At 34.8% G+C, this 8729-nt stretch overlaps 1 long non-coding RNA gene across 1 annotated transcript; it reads left to right on the forward strand.

The window, feature by feature from the left end:
* The first annotated feature begins 30 nt into the window (after positions 1–30).
* LOC128029502 (uncharacterized) lies at positions 31–8349 on the forward strand. The gene is made up of 2 exons (XR_008187407.1): positions 31–1272; positions 3747–8349. It is a non-coding gene; the product is annotated as an uncharacterized LOC128029502 (long non-coding RNA).
* Positions 8350–8729: the final 380 nt, after the last annotated feature.

Consider the following 8729-nt stretch of genomic DNA (forward strand, 5'->3'; position numbering starts at 1 on the left):
GATCATTTGTAGTGCAGCTTTATGATTTGAAATGATATGCTACAGTCTTTTCGAGTGTAACTTCCCCAAACCTGAAGTGTCTTCCATAATTAAAAATGCACTAGGCTTGTTAGAAAAAAGGTGGACACATCTGGCCAATGTTTAGATTCCTCAGTGTTCGGACCGGAGCCTGACACACATGAAGTTCACAGTTTTCCTGCTCAGATTGAGGCTTCTGTGTGACTTCTGACAGCATATGTCTCTCGCTTATGTTTCCTGCATGAATTGTGATTCCAGATGAATTCATTAATGTTGTTATTGTTGGCATGAATGTAAATGATTCTATGCAATTACTTGATCTTTGTTGGGAAAAAAAATCAAATAAGTTTTCTCTTACAACAGCATACTTTCCATTCTCTTGTTCTTTGAAATTTGCGTATTTCTTTTCATTGTTTGGCAGTAAAAGATTTAAATGGGGAGCAAGAGTAAATGTAAGACCTTTTAGTTGTTGTTGTTTTTTTTTTGCTCTTTTCCTGAAGATTTTTAGCCTCAATTAACCTCATATCTACGATGTCCAGCAATTAAATATAAAAGTTAATTGAGATTGATTGAGAATGTTCAATAATGAGTACATATTTGCTGCATAATTTGAAATGATGTTATGTGAATAATTATAGTTTATGTAACTGACAGTCTACTGTTATTCTGTAATCTATATTATGTTTTAGTATGATTTTTTTCAATTGGTTAAAAAAACATCAGCGCTAAAGAAGAGATATTTGTTTAAAGGGATAATCAGGTTTTAAGGGTAAATAAGGTACAAAGGTGAACCACTTCAGTGGCACTAGTAGTTTGCAAAAACAGGAAATAATTATTGTAACGTTACAGTCATGCTGTCTTTAAAAGTCTGACAAAGGTCACATAGACAAAACATGATACAAGTCATTCAGATGTTAAACTCTGGGCACAATTGAGTGTAATGTGCATTAAGTTATGACCTATTAGATTTACTGAGTGTTACAGTTATTCTTGCTCTCCCCTGCTGTTCAACTAGATCAGACTGAGGAAAGGATGTGGACTGATCTTTAAAGATGATAGATAACATTCATTCATGCTAGCAACACATGCAATGATTGAAATGACTTCCGAGTGATAGACAGATTAGCCTTTTCACTCAGAATGCATACTGACACCATTACTAACTGTACACTTTTAGGGTCCTTTGATTGCCACAGCTTTTACAAATGGATACCATTGAAACCTAACAGGTGGTTGGTTGCCATCTCACTTGAGGTAGATACCCTGTACCATTTATGAAATATATATATATTTTTTCCAAAATGTTGTATCTGTTCACTACTATCTTCCTGTTCCATCTGCCCATTCATTTTGATTCCCTCTCAGATGAGTTTACGTTGAATCTGTGTAGTGGTTTTTTTTTTCCCTCATCAACACCATAGGCTTTTACAGGGCTTTTATAAATTAGACAAGGACATTTAAACTTCATATGCAACAACCTGGTTTTTAGAAATCTATTTTATTATTTATTCCGCATTTTGAAGCCCTTTGAAAGCCTTGAAAAGTGTTTCCTGCTTCGCCAACACCGTAAGTGTGGCAGCTACATGTTTGCCCCATTACTTTTTATCACTAGTTCCTCCTTTATCCTCCACCTGCCTGTCTGTCATTCGACTGTTCCTTTTAATGCATGATGTCTGCGAGCGGGTCTACTCAAAACTGTGGAGTTGCTTTCTTTCACTGCCGTAGTTGGATTGCGACAGCCGTGGCACTGCGCTCCCAACACACATCGCCTCGTATCCTCTATGAAGTGCTGTATTTGGATATTATGCACAGGTGTTGCGGCTTTGATTAGCGTGCACCTGGAAGCGAGCCCTCTTTGCTGAGAATCTGTTGACTTAGGTGCCATCTGATGTAATTCATCGGGTTTTTTGGATAAGGCGCTGTTTCCGTAATCACTGTGCTTCTATAGCTAGGTCTTAAGGACTTAAAGGTGATTTTTGAGTATATGCTGAAATGCCAGATATGGCTAAATCGGAGATGACTCGCTTATTTAAATACGGTGTGTGTGGATAAGTGGATCCGCATTTATTCAGTCAAAATCCGTCCCCTATACTTAGCTAATATTTGCACCCAGACTGTTTTTTTTTTTTTTTTCTATTGCGGTGATGCATCAAGTGCGATTACGCCAGACTCTGTGGCTCCATGGCATTTACCTGTGACCTGTCGTCTGGATAAGAGGCCTGCGGACTGCGGTTTGTCACCCATAATCTTCCTAAAGAGCTTCTCATTTTGTCCTCAAGGCAAAACGGATGATTGATTTAATGAGAAGGTAGAATCTCTCCATCTGTACGGATTCTCCAAACGTTTGATTGAAGCGCACATTAGCAGTCAGAGAAAGCAACAGCAGCAGAGAGATATTGCAGAAGCGGGTTCTTAACTTGTCATTTCCTGGTTGGATGGACATCCGAAGAGTTTTTGCATGCTTGAAACACTAACATCTGTTTTGTGTCGATGCCTGAACCCCGTGCAGATAAGTTGGGTTCACATAAAAGTGCCAATGTGTTCTGTATCTGAGCCTAAACGACCAAAGCTTGTAATAAAAAGATGCTGACGGTGGAGTGATTCTGACGATATAACATGTTTACTTCAATTTAAAGCTGTCAGACAGACTGAATCAATACATGGTTTACTAGATTTTCTGTGTATGGTTAGAAGCTTCAATTCCAAAGTCTATATGTACTATTAAAAACATTAGTTTTATTGTAAAAACAAAAACAAAGCACAATTGTATTTGAAATTCACAAATTCACACTTGTACAAAATGTTAGAGATTTATAAAGCACTGAAAGTTTAGAAACATTTGCTAATTTTTTGTTAATATTTTCCTTGTTTTAGATTAATACTAAATCAAAGACAACATTGATTGCTTTTAAATAGCATTGGAGTTGTTCATTTATATGCTTGACACTTTCCAGCCCAACTCACCCATTAAAAAAATAAATGAATAGTTACATTTTAAACAAATAAATAAGATTTTGAAATTAAAATCCGTTTTCTTATAAAAAATATTAGTTTTGAAAAAAAATAATAATAATAGGAATGCATACACAATTTATACTACTGTTCAAATGTGGGATTTTTTTTTAAACATAACTTTTTTTTTTTGTAAACTCTCTTATGCTCACCAAGCCTGCATTAATTTGATCAAAATAGAGTTATAACGGTAATATCGTAAAATACATAAGTTAAAAGAAATGTTTTTAGAGTTAATTTATTTTCAAATGTGATTTATTCCTGTGATGTCAAAGCTGAACTTTCAGCATCATTACTCCAGTCTTCACATGATCCTACAGAAATCATTCTAATATGCTGATTTAAGGCTCAAGAAACATTTATTTTTATTACTATTATCAATTTTTTAAAAATATTTTTTTTTAGGATTATTTAATGTAAGGTAAGGTTAAAAAATATATTTCAAATTTAAATATTTTGTGGAATTATAAATGTCTCCACTTTTTCCTGCATAAAATCTAACTGACGCCAAGCTTTTGAACAGTAGTGTATTTGAAAACAAACTGATTTGAAGTTAATGAGACATTTGGTGGTCAGTCTTGTGGCTGGTAGTGTCAGGGTTCATGGAGTTAAGGTTATGATGTCACCAGCAAGGCTCAGATGCAGCACATTTTACACACACTACTGAAAGTACAGTACGTGCCAGTTTTGAACAACTTCTCTGTTTGTTTCAGCAGAGTTTAACAGGAGGCCCGGGGAAGACTGGCCGGAGTTTCTAATTGGTTCTGTGTACAGGTAAAGGCCATTAAACTTCAAGCACTACAGCGCTGAATGGGAATCTAAAGCTGAGATGGCGCCACACGAAGAACAAACCGAAATGTCAGAATCATCTCAGAAAGAAGAAGAAAAAAATCAACAACTAAACAATCTGCTGTACTATACTCAAAACCTGGCTTTTGAATATTTTATCCTAGTGTAGCCCTGACCTTAAATGAGGATTATATATTTTTTCCTTTATTGTTTTTCCTTTTAGAAGCGTTTTTATTTCTCTCCATCTTTTTATTGTGTACACGTTGAATCAACCAACGTTTATTTGAGTTTCTAGATGTTCTTTGTTGTTCTTGAATGTTCTCTGATGAGAGCGACTATGTAAACATAAAATGTTTTAGTTTTTTTGTTTTTTTGAGGTAGTGATATTCCAATAGCAGTGTCATTTCACAGCCCTCGTCTATCACATTTCCCGGAAGAAACCGGATTGAAAGGTGACATTTTTTAATTCAAGCCTAAACCGCAATGAGTTGGGTAACTCAAAAAAAAAAAAATCTTAGTAGCTCTGTTCTATGTTTATTGTGATGTCTTGTTAACCATGATTACCTATTTTGGGCAATAAGAGGACTACAATATTTTCACAGTCCTTTTTTATAAATGTCATTTTTGTTGTCGATGAAAACAAAAAAAAAGAGAGAAAAAGTTTTCCTTTTAATACTTTGTGAAATGAGATTTAAAAAGAAAAGAATTCTGAAACTGTATATATTATTCTATTCACTGCATCAAACTGTTTCTGAGAGAGAACCATATTTTTGTGATGGTGTCATAGAGGTTGTATTGTGCGCAAGCTGAAATATGTCAGTGCAAGATTATCTTCGAGACTCAGTGCAGTAACTGAGGTCCATCTGTAGCACAAAGGCCATGATTTACCCCAGTACGGACGAAACTCAATCAAACACTGTTGGCTCGCTTTGTAAATACCGTCGGCTTTACAACTGTGCAGGTGTAATACCAGCATATGGATTAGATAGTGCGTTCAAATGTGCACAGCTTACAAAAAGAATATACTTTAAATCAGCATTGTAACAAAAGAAAACAAATCACCACAAAATCCAAAGCACACATGATTGTGATTTCAAACAGTGTCCAGACATTTCATGGTAGCATTTCATTTCGCGTTCTAGTATGAGCTTCTTTTTCCTGACGAGTGTCCATGTGTTTTGAGATTTTTACGCGGAACGATTCGAATAAAAAAGGCAATATTTCCAAACGTTTTGAAATTGCTCTACGATTAGGAAAAACACATCTTTTCTACCATTACCTCATTCCTGTGAGAATTACTTTAAAGGAGATTACAAATTAATTTATTTTAGCCTGAGACAGATATTGAAAAAGATATTAAAGTGTTGTTTTGAAATGAAACAAATCATTGCACTGTGAGAGAGAATTTATCATTTTCTATTTGCACATGTGAACTGAGAGTCTCTAACATGGGTCATGTGAAGGAGCGATGTGGGATAACACTTACGAATCTGGAGTCTTGGCTTGCTTTGATTCAAAGACTGTACTTTTAAATAATCTCTTTCCAGGGATTTTATTCTAGAATATGAGAGATGACAGATGAGTTTATTGGTAGCAATAGTTCATTTCCTCAGAAACACTGAAACTGATTGAAACCAGTAGCTGCTACACACATTTGTTGTACATGTGGGGACTGGATTTGATGAGACACAAATGGCATTTAGAAATATGAATTGACTGATGTATGCTGTTATTTGGTCTTGTTTGAAATGTTTTGTTTTTCTTTATTTAATGGTTTTGTTGTTTTTTGGTTCATTTGACTAAACTAACAGGTGAGGCGGAATGCTGGATTCCTTCTCAAGAAGGAGACATGATAAAAGTAATACGATTAAAAAATATATATAATAATAAGACAAGAAGAACTTTGTGCTAACTGTTTGAGCTGTTTAAAAAAAAAAGACAAATGTGCAAAAAAAAAAAAAAAAAAAAAAGAAAGAAAGAAAAATTATCCCTAACATGTTTTGAATTTAAATAGGGATGGATTTTTATCAATATTTTTGTGGATGTTAATGATTATACTAAATATAACAATGACAATAATACAGGTATTATGTACTGTATTTATCAATTGTTTCTTTTCATTCCCTGTCACTTCATTCAGAAATTTTATTTTGATCATTGTATTTCAGTAGTGTTAAAAAAAACGAAAAAAAAAAAAAAAAAAAAAGATTATGACTTTAGCTTGTAAAAGAGTGCTGTCTTGATACCAGTGTAGTGGTCTATACACTTCTTGGTTGGTATTTTTCACAGTCCCCCCCCCCCCCCCACTCTCCTTTTGTCGTTTTGCCCTTCTCTATATCTCACTCTCTCTTTAGTGAGTAGTTGTAGGTGTTATGTACTTAATGTTAAGATGTAGAGGTATTCATTAGCAATTTTAGGACCTGTAAGGATAGAACTTTCTCTTTATAATCATTTAAAGACAAAAAGAAAAAAAAATACTGAGCATTATTTTCATAGTAATTTTCCTTTCTTTTTTTTTTCTCTCTCCTTTTTTTATTCCACTGTTTTGCTGGTCTCATATGGTTTCAACTAACCAAAGCTCTCGCTGATGAAATCTAGGAGAAAGAAATTGCTGTATGACAGAATTGTAATCAAGGCATTAATTGGATCCCCACCCTTGAATGTTTTAAAAGGGGTGTGCCATACTACCTTAAATGCTAACGCTAGATATGCAAAACCGTTTTACTTTAATTCTTTTTTAAGAAGGACACGAGCTATGATTATTTTATTACGTGAATGAAAATTCATAAATATTTTTTTAGTAGGTTCTAACAAAGCAATGATGATGATATAGCCTAATCATTATAGATCTGGATAAAACTGTTATAGGTTTTTGATATCTATACTCATTAAAAAAATCCCAGTGGCCTACAGCGCTGTTTTTCTTTTTATGCCTAGATTAGTTTAGTTTTGAGTCACCCGTAACTCACAATATGATTGTTTTTGTACATTTTAATTGCATTGCCAGCTTTTCATTTTAATTCAGCATCTATTCAGAATTGTCTGTTCTGATGTCTCGCTAATTAGCTTGACTTTAGTGTAAATCCAGTGTCACTCTGAATCTGTATTCCTGAATCACATCTGTTCTCAGGGATATCAAACATGAGCCAATGTACCATCTTCACTGGGGAGATTATGTTACTAGAGCTACGATCAGCACAGCACAACTTTTAATGAAAGGTGGTTTCTAACTGAAGTATATTCAATACATTTGAGCTAAAGCGATAGGTGCTGTCGGGACGAACCGTGCACAGCATTTTCTTACTGAAGACATCTTTTTAAACCGCAAACACTATGTGGTTTGTTGTTCTTAGATCCATTTAGGTCTTGGTACAAATTTAGATGGTCTGCACTTAAACATCTGAAGGCAAATGTTTTAACAGCAGATGAAGCACATTTCCCTTCTGCTGTCAAATAAGTGCGTGATTCGGTGACTCTTGATTAAAATGAAGTCTGGCAACCCTTTTAGACTTTAAAAGTCTTTTCCATTCGCATCGGTTAGCTTACCCAGTTTTTTTTTTTATTCCCGTAATTTGATCTCGTAGCTTGGACTTTAAGGTAGCATGGCTCTGTTATCACCATTTTGTTTTCCATGGACAGCAGTTTACAGCGGATGAATGTTACACATCTTGCTAGACTAGTTAAATCATTGGAAAATTGTTGGTTGAAAAAAAAAAAAAAATTGACCTGGAAGGTGTTGGGTGATTTTGGGAGTGAACTACCGTATCCATTTAAACTTGAATTTTGCGGCAAGTGCTAGGCAATGGCCAAAACGATCATCCCACTAATAAAGCAGCAAAACGTTCTACACTGTAATGTCTAATGTACAGTATACTTATATATGTATAGTGTATATATATATATATCTCTCTCTCTCTTTGTTAAATTGTTGAAACTGCCTCATGACTCATCATCGTAGGTGAACTAATGCTAGTCCACATTGTTTGTTTCTCTGGCTGTTAAATCATGTGTTGTGTAAGAGCTGCAGCAGATGTACCAGGAGGCTCTGTAGTAGTTTAGCTGCAGAATGTGTCGTGTAAACCTGACAAGGACGTGTAGCTTAATGGGGTCAATATGGTCAAATTTTTGACACTTGGACTCCCATTTTCTCCTGAGGCTTCGGCCTCGCTGATTGCCTTGCCCATTCCTAACACTTGCCCATTTTTTAATGTTAACGGACTTTTTACCGCGAGAACTGACTGAACGGACTGACGTCTGAAAGCATCTTTCAGGTCTTCTTGTATGGCTTGCTCAAGCCCTGTTGTAAAATAAACTAAAGTGGATGGGGGTCTCTCACATCTCAGATGTGGAAAGTATAATTTTATATTTGTATTTTCAAATAATAATGATAATAATAATAAAAAATGTTTGTGAAAGGTTTCCATCCTCTACTGTGGTCCAGAAATCAATGTGTTTGTCTGGAAAAGATTCAAAAAACAATAATAAAAATTATAAAAATAAAAATAATAAAAGAGTTTTTGAACCATTTCACTCATGGTTTTTATTTTCAACTTTTTTCAAGCAGTTGATTTGTGATTCAAAAGAAGTGAATATTCCTGCAAAAGATTGTATGCCAGAACATGCACAACAATTAAAATGCACAAAGTTGAATACAGAGCCCAACAGCTCTTGTGTAAGTTTGTTTTCATTCTCACATTTGTTTACATCTGTAAATTTGATTCAGACTGGTTAAAGGCTACACACATAGTGAGATATATATTAAATAATTGTAGAAATATATCATTAGAGAAATGCTTTTCCACTAGTGCAAGAGAGAATATAGTATGGGTTGTGTCAAACAATTTGATTGATGAGGGTCATAAAAGCCATCTGTTCTGGACACCTGTTTGTACACCCCCTCCCCTCGCTGT

Source organism: Carassius gibelio, chromosome A15 (genome assembly GCF_023724105.1).
Source record: "Carassius gibelio isolate Cgi1373 ecotype wild population from Czech Republic chromosome A15, carGib1.2-hapl.c, whole genome shotgun sequence".
Classification (NCBI taxonomy): domain Eukaryota; kingdom Metazoa; phylum Chordata; class Actinopteri; order Cypriniformes; family Cyprinidae; genus Carassius; species Carassius gibelio.